This window comes from Cucurbita pepo, chromosome 12, assembly GCF_057944985.1.
Source record: "Cucurbita pepo subsp. pepo isolate OVF chromosome 12, ASM5794498v1, whole genome shotgun sequence".
NCBI classification, from domain to species: Eukaryota; Viridiplantae; Streptophyta; class Magnoliopsida; order Cucurbitales; family Cucurbitaceae; genus Cucurbita; species Cucurbita pepo.
The window spans coordinates 6,726,551-6,739,868 of NC_141809.1; positions in this window are offsets into that span (position 1 = coordinate 6,726,551).

The window sequence follows — 13,318 nt, forward strand, 5'->3', positions numbered from 1 at the left end:
TTCAAGCAGAAGAAAGAAGCAGAGGTGACGGATTGAATGAATGAATTTACTCGACAACAAAGAAGTAAAGGTTCTCTTCAAATAGCTTGAGGTTCGTCTTGACTTCAGGTTCAGGAGAAAGAAAGCTCAGAGTAACAGTAACGAAGTAAGGTCAGGTTAATAAATAAGACAAGACCCATAAGTGAAGGAGGTAAGATCATAAGAGTTTACGAGGTTCATGAGGAGTACTAGTTTTCGCTTTCATTTCTCTTTTCTTCTTTCACGAGGTAACATAGGCTTCTCCGCTCGTCTTCTTCCTTCTTTCTTTCACCTATTTATTCTTGAACTGTAAACTCCGTTATTGTGTCTCTTGGTTCTTTCTCCTCTTTCTTTATTCTTGAACCTCGGTAAAGCAGCTCGATCGATAGATAGGGAGAGGGGCAAAGCAACTCGACGAGAAGAGGAGAGGGGCAAAGCAACTCGACGAGAAGAGGAGAGGGGAGAAAAAGCTCGATGAGAAGAGGCGCGAAGCGGTGAGCCCGAGTTGTAGAGGCGAACGCGCGAAGCGGCAGAAGACTGGAAAGGAGAGGAGAGGGGCAAAGCAACTCAACTCGAAGAGGTTCGGGGGTCGATCTTTCTTTTCTTCCTCGATCAAAGAAAATCCGGATAAATAAGGACAATCGATCGCGAGGGTCGGATTAACCCCGAGGAGGACGACCACGGCTGGGGAGCAAGTCAAGCCTTTGCGGAGAGAGAATAGAAGCAAGCTAGTTAGTTACTCTTGTGACGGAAAAAGCCTGGAGTTTTCACCGGTGAAAAGTGTGGTGGGTCAAATGGGGAAATTGCTGATTTGTCGAAAGAGGAAAAAAGTCCCCTATCTGTCTGTCTTGTTGTAGCTGCTGGGGTAAAAGAAAAGAGGAAGGCAAATTCTAATTAAAAAAGGAGAATCAATCCTCCCTCCAATTGTTCTTTGGGTAATCTCAGGGGCACGTGGGGTTTGTTGCCACCAAGTCTCTTGCAGGCGGCAAGGGCCAAGGGGGGAAAGAAGTCAGTCTTCCGATCGACCCGGTTCGTCTGTCTGATCAATAGTTCCGTGGCCAATTTTCTTTGAGCAAAGTCGAGATCTCCTTCATTCCAAAGTCAGTGTGGTTAAAGGGTTGAAAGAAAAAAGACATCAAAACAAAAAGAAGAAAAGAATTTGTGGTAGCCGTAGTCTTGTCTGTCGAATTCTCTGTATGGATGACCCTCTTCCACATGAAAGAAGAGAAGAAAGACTTGATGATCCTCTTTCTCTTTTTCGAGAGTCTTATGGGGGTAGGGGGGACATTCGGGCGCATTTCTCAAAATCCTCCACTGCATGACTAACTGACTAAGTCACTGGAAGTTTCAGATTCTATTCTGTTCTGGGGTAAAGGGTCCTGGTTTGTTGGAACTCTTGGGGGTCGACCGCCCATCATATGGAAGGCTTTTTCTTTTGGAGAGGTAATTCCCTTTGCTTTGTCGCATTCGGAAGGAGTAGAGCCAATTCCAATGAGAGGGAGCTTCTTGAGTGAGACTATTAGAATTGTCGGAAGAGGTTGACTTTGTACGAACGTTTCGCCTTTTCTTCTTATTTATCTTTTTCCTTTTCCCGTGGAGCTGGGTGACGCCGAAATTGGAAGAAAAAAAGATCGAGTAAATGGGGAACATCACCATTCAATATTTCTTGGTAGATTACCAGGCCTTGAAGAAAGACTAAGAAAGTGCAACAAATCTGCGAAGAATGCTTTTTCTAATTCTCCACCCGCCACCCGACCAAAGAAGACAAAATCTGTGCTGATCTTCGGCCCAAAATCTCCCAAAAAGCTTGATAGCAAATCTTAATCGTCAAATACTTGCCAAAAGAATGATCATTGGTTGATAGGCAACTTTCCACATCTGTTCATTAGCAAAGTTAGACAAAATGGGAATGGGCCTCTTCCCCCAAATAGGCTTTTTTGTGACTTCAGTCAATCTGAGATCTGATTTCGGTTCGGCAAAGGTTTCCTGAGCTGGATGAGAAGAAACTCTCATGTCCGGTTGAGTTATTGTCTGTGACTGGCTTATTGGGGCGTAAAGAATCTGCATTATATGTGATCATTCGAAATGACTACCACAAGAAAGTCGCTCCTATCTACGACAACCACCTGTCATGGAAAATGTGGAATATCTACTTGATCGTCTTGCCCGAGCCCGAAACTCAAATCCATTTTGCAGCGACGATCTTTCTTTTCTAGGGCTTCCCTGTTCCCTGGGCTCCGCTCGCTCGTATACGCTCCGATAAGAATTCATCCTTCGCTGTGTAAGGTTGGCCCGGAGAGAGAATGGGCACGACTCCCCCCGTTCAAGCCATTTCTCGCCTCAACCCCCGTCATATAGGAAGAGGGCAAGAAGAGGTCGCCAATAGTACCCGCTACTCCTACTTTCTTTCTCTTGACCAGAAACGGAGAACATAAAGAGATTTAGTAGGCGATCCAAGACGGGAAAGGAAAGCGGTAAAGTCACTCTCTTCTTTCTCTTGATATCATCCAAAGATGAGAGTTGTTGAACGGCTCTCTGTAAAAACAAATCCCTCCCCAAACCATGCTTGCATTTTTCATTGCCCACTACTTGTAAGGTTCAGGCAAATTTCTTTCTTCTTTCTTTCACAAGCCTAAAAAGCGAACCTTCTCTCTCTCTCTAGTGGAACGAAATGCCACTGGAATCTGTCTACATTAATCTCTGTCTTTTTACAAAGGTCGAATTAGCTTGCTTGAATGAGTTCCTCTCTTTCTTGCGCTTTTGAGTCAAACCACTTCTTTGTGCTCTCTCTCTAATTTCTAATCTCTTCTCTGTCTGCCATTCCCACCCCAACTCTTCTGGGTGCTGCGCTTTAGTTTTCGAATGTGTCTGTCTGTCGTTTAGCCTAACGAGTCTTAGCTAAGGGAGGAGCTTCTCCTTCTCGTGAGAATTGCACTCGCTGATCTCGAATCGTCTCATCTTTCTTTTCTCTTGTTCTTCCTCATTCTTCTTTTTGTTTTCGTAGGACATGAAGAGCTTTCCATAGGGATTGAGAATCAACTGGAATTGATCTCAAGCTTTTTTCTTTGTTTATCGATTTTGTGCGGATCCTCCTTTTCGTAATGGGCTTTTTCTTCTTCTTCTTCTTTGTTCGTATTCTTTTCCGATCGAGAACGCAAGAGAGAACGACTTCGCGCTCATTTATCCATGTCATTATTTTTGGTTCTTTTTGGACAAGTCAAGTGGATCTTCCAAATTAGGTTTATTCCGTTTTACCCGATCTGCTTGCTAATCGTCGCTTTCACTTTTGGTTTACTGTATGATGTGATGGGAATCCTTCCTTTGTTTTACCAAAGAATGAGATCGATCTAAATCTGCCTCCAAGGGAGTCGCCTTCCCCTGCTCCGGAGGTGAATCAACCTTGAATGGCGGAACCAGAGCTGGCACCGGCACGTACTCTAACCCCTGTTGCGAATTTTGACATGCGTATGGAAACAAAGCGCCTCTTCAGGATTGGCTTTCTGGAAATACAGGGACTAAGCGCAGGCTGCTGCGAACCTTCTAGTAAAGTTAAGAAATCATATTGGGTTTAGATCTAAACAAGATTGATTTCCATAACAAGAAACTACAATATGTACTTTCATGGATCGAGGAAGAACGTAGCCCCGGCTCCATCTTTCCTTCTTATTTATCCGTTGAAACCAAAGAACTTTGACTCCCCAAAATTAGCCAAGAAAAGTGGTAGAGCATAAGTAGGTGGTAGAAATGATCGGTTGAGCAACAAAGATATTACAAAATATTCATCTATTGAAAGACGAAGTTGATCTATGCCAAAGGGGATTGGGCGTTCATTCTCTCTGGCTGGGTAAAAAGAATTTCCATATCAGTTATAGGGACACCCTTCTTTGTAGTTATCTTTCTTTGACGACTCCCTCTGTTTTCATTCCGGCCATGGCACATATGGAGAACGGTACGATTCCTCTTAGAAGGACACCTTCGCCAAACCTGTTGGAAAGGGGATAGTGAAAGAGATAGGAATGGATAAAATAGATAGAAGCTGCAATGCTTTATTATTGTCTACTGACTCAATGCTTGGAGGGTTACAGAATTCCAGTATTTATAGCTAATAGATTGAACCAGAAATAGTAAATCATGCAAATCTAGATAAATTCAAATTTACTGACAATCTCCTAAAATCTTGGTAGTTTGAATATTTGAATCATATCTCAACTACTTCAAATCATATCTTCATTTTGAATACTTTGAATCATATCTCAACACTCCCCCATGATTCAAAGTTGCCGATGTAAGTATAGAGCTTTTCTTCTGACAAGGCCTTCGTAAGTACGTCTGCTTTAATCCGTACATTGTCTGTCTCAGCTTGTATACCTTTGTTTCTTTGTCTTTCTTTATGAATCCCTCTGGCGGTGTTACATAAACCTCTTCTTGTAAATCTCCATAAAACTTTTCGTTTGGTAGGTCAACCATATCCCATGTTTCATCTTTCTTAAAGGACTGCATCTCTACTGCCATGGCTTTCTTCCCGTCTTCTTTTTCAGTTGCTTCTTCATAATTCATAGGGTCTGAAACAGTAAGAGCAAATTGACATGATGCATATATGTCAGCTAAAGATTTATACTTCCTTGGAGGTGTCTCATCTGAAAGTTCTTCAAGAGAAGAATTGCTGTCCAGTGATTCTGAAGATGATGAATTTGACACACTTTGTGTTGCAGTGGATGCACTGGGAGATGCACTGGAGTTGACCCTTGTCTCTTCATTTGGGGAAACTTCAACTGTAATATTTTGCTGCTCCTGTTCTTTACTCCAATCCCAACTCACATTTTCATTAAATATTACATCCCTTCTAACTAAAATCTTTTCACTGATGGGGTTGTATAATTTATATGCCTTTGATTGAGTACAATAGCCAATGAAAATGCATTTTTCAGATTTTTCATCAAGCTTTTGACGAATTTGAGGATGTTTCAAAGCATAAGCAACACAACCAAAGATTCGTAAATGACTTACAGATGGTTTCCTTCCATGCCATGCTTCATAAGGAGTTCGATTCATAACCGCCTTTGTTGGTGAGATGTTTAATAGATAAACAGATGTTGCTACGGCTTCGGCCCAAAATTGGTTTGGAAGTCTCCTTGCTTGTAACATACTTCTTGCCATCTCCACAATAGTTCGATTTTTTCGTTCAGCGATTCCATTCTGTTTTGGAGTGTAGGGAGCTGTTAATTCTCTTTGGATGCCCTCTTCTTCACAAAAGAGATTGAAATCTTTAGATATGAACTCGCCACCTCTGTCTGTGCGAAGAACTTTAATGTGACAGCCACTTTGGTTCTCTACCATAGCTTTAAAAATCTGGAACTTCTGAAAAGTTTCTGACTTATGCTGTTGGAAGTAAACCCAGCTCATGCGACTATAGTCATCAACGAATAGTAAAAAGTATATACTTCCACCCAAGGACTTCGTTTGCATTGGCCCACATAAATCAGCATGAATTAGTTCTAGATAATGTGAAGCTCTTTTAGCTTTTCCAACAGGAAAGGACTTCCTAGTCTGCTTGCCATAAATGCATCCTTCACATAAATTAGTTGAGTCAATTCTTGGTAATCCGAAAACCATACCTTTATCCCTGAGTATTTTCAGGCCGCTCATATGAAGATGTCCATATCTGAGATGCCATAATGTTGAGTCATCTTTCGTGCTAGCAGTAAGAGCAAAATCCTCCATGTTAGAAATATCAAGTGGAAACATCTTATTTGAAGTCATGTCAATTTGAACTTTATGGCCTGATTTCTTATGCGTAATGACACAAGTGTTGTCATCAAATAGAACTGAATGCCCTCTAGTCATCAATTGCCCAACACTCAATAAATTGTACCCTAAATCAGGTACAAATTGAACATTATCTAATTGTTTTATCTTACCGTGACTGGTTTTGACATTTACCGTACCTTTTCCTTCAACTTGCATTTGTTTTGTATTTCCAAGTTACACCTTAATCTTTTGCGTCTCATCAAGCTCTTTGAATAAGGATTTTGTGCCTGTCATATGGTTCGAGCATCCGCTATCAACAAACCATAAGTCACCTTTTTTCGGATTAGTATCCATGCACGCCACAAACAACTTTTCTTCTTCTTCTTCATTCTCTGCTGCAAAATTCATTCGTTGATTTTTATACCAACAATCAGATTTTGTGTGCCCATACCTTCTACAATGGTAACATTGTATGACATTCCTTTGTTCATTGAATTGTCTCTGTCCATCACTTCTCCATCTACCCCTGTTATCACGACCACCATGGAAGCTGCGAAATCCTCCTCTTCCACGACTTCTACCTGCTAAATGAATATTTTCTCTTTCGTTGTTTTCGTTGTTGGTTGTCTCCTTCACTTGTAGTGCCTTTTCTTCGTTCCTTTCTGATGCTCTATTGATTCTTGCCTCATGAGCCTGAAGTGAGCCCAGCAGTTCATCAACGGAGAGTATGGATAGATCCTTAGCTTCTTCTATGGCAGCCACCACATGGTCAAACTTTGGAGTTAAGCTTCTCAACACCTTTGCAACAATTGTTTCGTCTGAAATTTTCTCTCCATAGGTGCACATCTGACTGACTATTGTCATTGTTCTGGACAAAAAATCAGCAATTGATTCGCCATTCGTCATGAGCAGAGTTTCAAAATCACGTCTTAGAGATTGCAATTTCACTATTATGACTTTTGAATCTCCCTGAAACTCCTTCTGTAGAATTGACCATGCTTGTTTTGATGTGGTTGCTGCTGCAATTCGTGAAAAGATAGTCTCATGAACTGCTTGCTGAATAATGAATAGAGCGTTGATATCATTTTTCTTGGTTTCGCTTAGTGTCTCCTTTTCTTCAATTGTGGGTTCTGATATATCAATGAACCCGTACTCCACCAAGTCCCATAGCTCCTGCGATCTGAGCAAGGTCTTCATCTTGATGCTCCACCACTCATACTTCTCACCATTAAAGATTGGCAACAATGGTGTAAAGAAAGAAAAACCAACTACTGCCATTTTTGTTTTGGAAAAGAAAATAATCACTCGCCCTCGTGTTGAACGAACTTGGCTCTGATACCAAAATTGTTGGAAAGGGGATAGTGAAAGAGATAGGAATGGATAAAATAGATAGAAGCTGCAATGCTTTATTATTGTCTACTGACTCAATGCTTGGAGGGTTACAGAATTCCAGTATTTATAGCTAATAGATTGAACCAGAAATAGTAAATCATGCAAATCTAGATAAATTCAAATTTACTGACAATCTCCTAAAATCTTGGTAGTTTGAATATTTGAATCATATCTCAACTACTTCAAATCATATCTTCATTTTGAATACTTTGAATCATATCTCAACAAAACCTTCCCCGTGTGTCGTTAATAGAATATGCTACAACCCTGATCATCTTCTCACAGCTCTTTATCCATCATGCTAGCGAAAAAAGTGAAAGTGCGACGGGCTCCTCCATGAGAAAAGGGATTCCTTAGTTAATAGGATATGTCCTCGAATTTGGAAGATTGGAACCCCTTGGGCGTCCTTCGGACTTTAGTTAGCATCGAGCCGGAAGAATAGGAAAGAAAAGAGTTTCCATATTGAAAGACAGCATTGGATAAGGGAAGTCTTCGTTCATTCAACGGCTGACCGGTCTAGTCTAGGCTCTTCGGGAGCAGAGAATAGGATAGGCTGCTGGTAGGACTTGTTGGGATAGGAAAGGAAAATTCCTCTAGTGGAAGGAATATGCCAAAAGCTAATTAGTAAGTCAGATCGAAAGGTACGAACAGCCGGCCTTAGTGATCCGACGGTGCCGAGTAGAAGGGCCGCCGCTCAACGGATCAAAGCTACTAAGGAAATTACCTCAGGCTGATCTTCCCCAAACAAAATAACACATATAGTATCTTGGTCATGTGTTCTTTAGCCGCATTTTAGATATCACACAATTCATTCAATTGAGAAAACTGGCACAAAAAAGCTTCGTCGTTATTGACTTTTTACACTGAGCCATTGTGAAGAAGCAATGTGTCTTGGAAGTCATTTAGCGGTTAAAGCAGATCACTGTACTTCGATTTTGATACGTCGAGAGCCGCATCATTCTGGTGGTTTTCAATATCAATCACGTAGGAGTGAAAAACACCTTTCACCAAAGGACTATGTGAGTAGTTTGGTGCGGGCTGCTTTTCCTGAGTTGGAAAGCCTGCATGTGCAAGCTAATCAGGGTTGGGGTCCCCGCTTATGTGACAAAGGAGGATAAATCCCCGGTGATCTGGGGCGAATATAGCTTGGCGCAAGTTTTGGAACTTGCCAGAAGACGTTACCGATCGCGCCGTAAAAGCAAGGCTTTGACCAACAAGGGCGGGGGAAATGCTTCTGGAGCCGACAAAGTCTCAGGTATAGTACCCCTGACCTGGGTAGCACGACCCTTTTCGTATAGGAAGAAACTCTTGTCTATCTTCACTTGCCAAATTCTAATGGCTATCTTGAATTTAGAGGTGCCTCCTTTCTTTCTATGTATGAACATTTCAAATCTTTTGGGGAGGGAGCTGAGCTACCGCCAGGCTTACCGGAGGACATCCCTTCCTTCTGCCAACCACTCCCATTTGGATTGGGATTGGTGCCTCTAATAATAAGTTATCTATTCCATACTTTGATAAAGAATTTGTTCTTGCTCTATTTGAGATTATTCCATTTTGCATATTTTTCTGACTCAACAATTTATATTGAATTTGAGCTTGTCCTTTCCCTTGGACATTCTCGTGTGAGGGCTGGACGTTTGCCCGGATTGACTCCCCATAAGATGGAAGGAAGGGAAGAGCGCTTGGGAGACTTGGCGCTCGACTCTGTCCGGGAGCAATTTGGCGAACTCCTAATGGGTTTGTTGAATCTTGATTTGAATATGCCTATCTATCGGGCAAGATTATCTATTCCCCGCTGGGTTGACTATATAGCAGGTTGCGGCACACATACACCGGGGTTCATTGGATATAGGAGTTCTTCCAAATCTCCACTTTGACTTGATACAGCACAGTGTACGAAGCCCCTACTTTATAGACTTAACTATGTTCTAAATTTCGGTAGTTTGTGAGATGTTTTCTGATCTGATTTCTATTTCAATTCGGACTTAGGAAAAGCAGAGAAGAAGGGGCCAGCCAGTTACGGGCGGAGTAGAAGTACCACGTCGGTAAATCAACCGATTAAAGTTCAATGATATTAATGATCGACAGGCAGCGGTGATCGTGTCTTAGAAGATATTAGGGTGTTCAAATAGACCAGTCTAAAGTTGAACCAGAGAGTGGGGAGACAAGGAAGGGGCCAACTCATTTATTGCTTTTGATTCCGAAGATCTCAATTTGGTGAATAGACTTGGACATCTTTTATGAAGAGACTTTTGTATGAATCGATATTATTACATATAAATTCCTTCCATACTGCTTTCAAGCTAACCTTAGAGAAAGTAGACTAACTTTCTAAATGACTATTCAATTCAAGGACAACCGGAAATGAAACTCCGAACTAGCTTCATTTAGATCGTTCAAGTGCTCAGTTGCTTCCTCCCCTTTCAGTCGAGATCTTTATAACCGTCACTTTCCGGCTAGCGGTTAAACCTTCTATATGTTGACTTGGTTGCAAAGAAAGGACCGACTTACGTACGGTCAATCTAAGCTTACGCAAAGAAAAGGGATAAGAAAGAAAGAAAGATAGGTGCTGCACTCCTTGAAATGAGAATCCGAGAAAGAAGCTGCTCAATTTTCACTCAAATATGAACCATAGACTGAAAGAAAGAAATGAAATCCAATATCTAAACAAGAGCTGAATGAAGAAGGCAGCTAATCAGATTGAGCTGGACAGGGAAGGCCGAAGCTAGACTATCAGAGGATACTGGAATATGAGTCTAGTTAAGGTCCTATGCCAGTTGATACTACAGCACATGGACTGAGAGTCAGTGCCTCGAATAGAAGCTTCACATAGAAAGATTTGATATCGTTCAATAGTTCGAGATGACAAAGGGAGTGGAAATTGATTCCATTTAATCGACTAAAGCAGGGGAAACAAAGAGGCTAAGGTTCTTACGTTCTCTGTAAGTAGTATAAATCAAGCAAAACAAAACCTAGTAGGTTCTCGTATAATTAAGAAGCGGTTGTAGCTTTTAGCTCCGCAGCTGTAGCTACGTGGAAGTCAAAATTACAGTACAGAGGTGTTGAACGGTGTAAACTTAGTGGAAGACTAGTCAAGCTATAAGCCTGATTATTCATCCCATTGGGGAGTTAATTCTCTACCATTCCCATTGATCTAAGAACATGAGATATTACGCGGTGGGGTGAAGATCAAAAGTACTTGAAAGGGTTAGCTATTATACAATTGAAAGCAAATAAGCAACTTATTAAAGAAGTAACCTTAATTAATAGTTTGACGATACAGGGACAGAGACTTTTAGTGCATAAGCACCGGGGAATGCTTAAAGGCTTTCAAACAAACTTGCTGGACCTGCTCTTTTCAATATCAATATTCCTTGGGAAACTTTCAAACTGTCCTAGAGCCCCTGCTTTTTAAACTGGCTTGCTAGAACCCGCTTTCCTAAGCTAAGAGGTACTTCACTAGCTCGCTTGAAAAATAGGAAATATCTGAAAACAAAGAAAGGCAAAGATCACATAGTATGACCTCTACTTACTATTGATACCCTTCCTCGGACTTCTTTCAACTCTTCCTAGAATGCGAATAGGCTCCTAGTGAGACTTGGACAATAGAGCTACGAAGGCTGGTGAGAATGCCACCACTACTGTTACATCTGCTATTATCCTCTCCCCTGGCTTTTCCTATTCTGGAAACGGGGCTTGATAGAGCTACTTCGTTCTTTGCTCTTTTAGCTTCTCAAACAAACTCTTGCTCGGAGGACTATAGATAGATGTAAGGTCCGATACGGTTCTTATCGTCTGTTGTTCGTCTTTATCCTAGTGCTTATATTTTCCTGTGCTGGTAGTTGAATAAGGCCAGGCCAATATGAGCTGAGCAGCTATTAGCTATCTTAGCCATCCTTTGCGACTATCCCAGTAGGAGTAGTAAGCTAGGGCCAAGTAAGTCAGATTTGAGTCATACCTTTTCACCCGGACGTTAATGCTTACATCAATCCTATCTGCCTATCGTCCTTTAGGTAGTAATACTCGAGTCCCAGTCAGAACTCTAGCTTCGGAGAAAGAAGAGAGTTACAATCTCATGGTTAACTAGAATTCTTTCTAACCTACAAGCTATTCTTCTTCGGCCTTGATATGAATCCAACAACTGATCACGTGCATGTACCCTACAATGCTGGAATTTTCAAAGCTAGAGGTCCTTCTAGAATCCTTGCAAAACGCTCACAGAGAAAGCTAACTTAACGAATTGATTCCAACCAAGAGCTGGTTAGAAGATGAATGACTCTTAGATCGAACTTGGAATCTATGATGGTCACTCTTAGATACCAAGACAATTCACTCCAGAATTAGCTTGATCAAAACTAATTCAATGAATCGGTTTAAACATCAAACCTAAAGCAAGATTTGAAAAAAGAATAACACCAAAAGGGTATCAAGAAAACACAAAGGTTTGTTCTGTATTCAACCAAAATCCCTCAAACATGAGTATTACATGCCTTTAAATAGGCCCAAAAGATAACCCTAACAAAATAAAGTTCAGCCACCAACCACTAATAAATGCTAATAAATGCTAGTAAATACAAATTGAAGAATATAAGGCAATTCATACAAACTATTAATAAATGCTATTAAATATAAATGGAAGAATATAAGGCAATTCATAAATTGTCTTAATTGGTAGTTCAACTACCAAAGGAAAGTCTTCTAATCACTTTCCAATGTCAGCCACTCCGTTATTTTCTTGATTTGATACTTGAATCTTCTTTGTATTGCTTCTTATAATTGCTCGTTCGGGTACATGCACGTGATCAGTTGTTGGATTCATATCAGGCCTTCTTAGACCATCCCATTTTGCCCGGCTTCAATGCTTTCATTGAATTCCATGATTCTGTCACAAAGCTTGTTGACTCCTTCGGCAACTTGAACCACCGATCGGTTACGTGCCTTTCTTTCTGCTGCTCATATCAGCCTATGTTCTACAGGGAAGATACCTCGGAGTAGCCGACCATGATTTCATAGATGGGGTCTGATATAGCTCGACCGAGAAAAAGAAGTGAAAGAGGCATCTTCCATTCATATTGATTTAGGGTTTTACGCATCAAGAATTCAAACAAGGAGAGAAGACGAAGACAGAGTGAAAGAAGGAAAAGGAGTTTACCGAGTGAAAGAAGGGAATGAGAAAGAAGAAATAGAATAGGTTCAGAGGAAAATAGCTTTTTATTTGAAGATTACATGAGAAAGATCAGTTAAAGAAAGGATCAAGAGCAGTATGATATGAACTGAGAGACATCAATCATACAATATACTTCAATGAAGATGTGAAGAAAATGTTGTCAAAATTATCAAAATATGTTTCAATTCATGCTACATTGAAGAAGAATAAAGTTTGATTGTTGTAAATTTTGGGTGGGTTATAATTTAGAGTAATTTAGAGTTATTGTATTTTAAGACTTTTTATTTCATTTCGGTTACATTTACATAATGGCTAATTATGGCCATAAAGTGTGAATGTTACAACTTTTGGAATGCCTTTAATAGTTTCATTTTGAGGCTATATAAAGCCATGTATGTTGTATTTGTAAGGTAGACTTGGAAAATGTATTAAAAGAAGCATTTGTGCTTTTCTTTAGCCAATGGCTAAGTTTCTTTGCAATTCTATGTAGTTTAGGTTGCATGTAGAATCATTCAAGCTCGACATGATCAATCTTGCTTGTGGAGTGATTCGAATCTCAAACAAGTGTTTGAGATATTTGATCAACAAGAATCATTCAGGCTAGACATGATCGATCTTGCTTGTGGAGTGGTTCGAATCTCAAACAATGTTCTTGCCTTGAGATATTCGATCAAAAATGAAACTATTAAAGGCATTCCAAAAGTTGTAACATTCACACTTTATGGCCATAATTAGCCATTATGTAAATGTAACCGAAATGAAATAAAAAGTCTTAAAATACAATAACTCTAAATTACTCTAAATTATAACCCACCCAAAATTTACAACAATCAAACTTTATTCTTCTTCAATGTAGCATGAATTGAAACATATTTTGATAATTTTGACAACCTTTTCTTCACATCTTCATTGAAGTATATTGTATGATTGATGTCTCTCAGTTCATATCATTCTCCACTTCTTCAAGAGGATTCGTCCTCGAATCTATTTGTG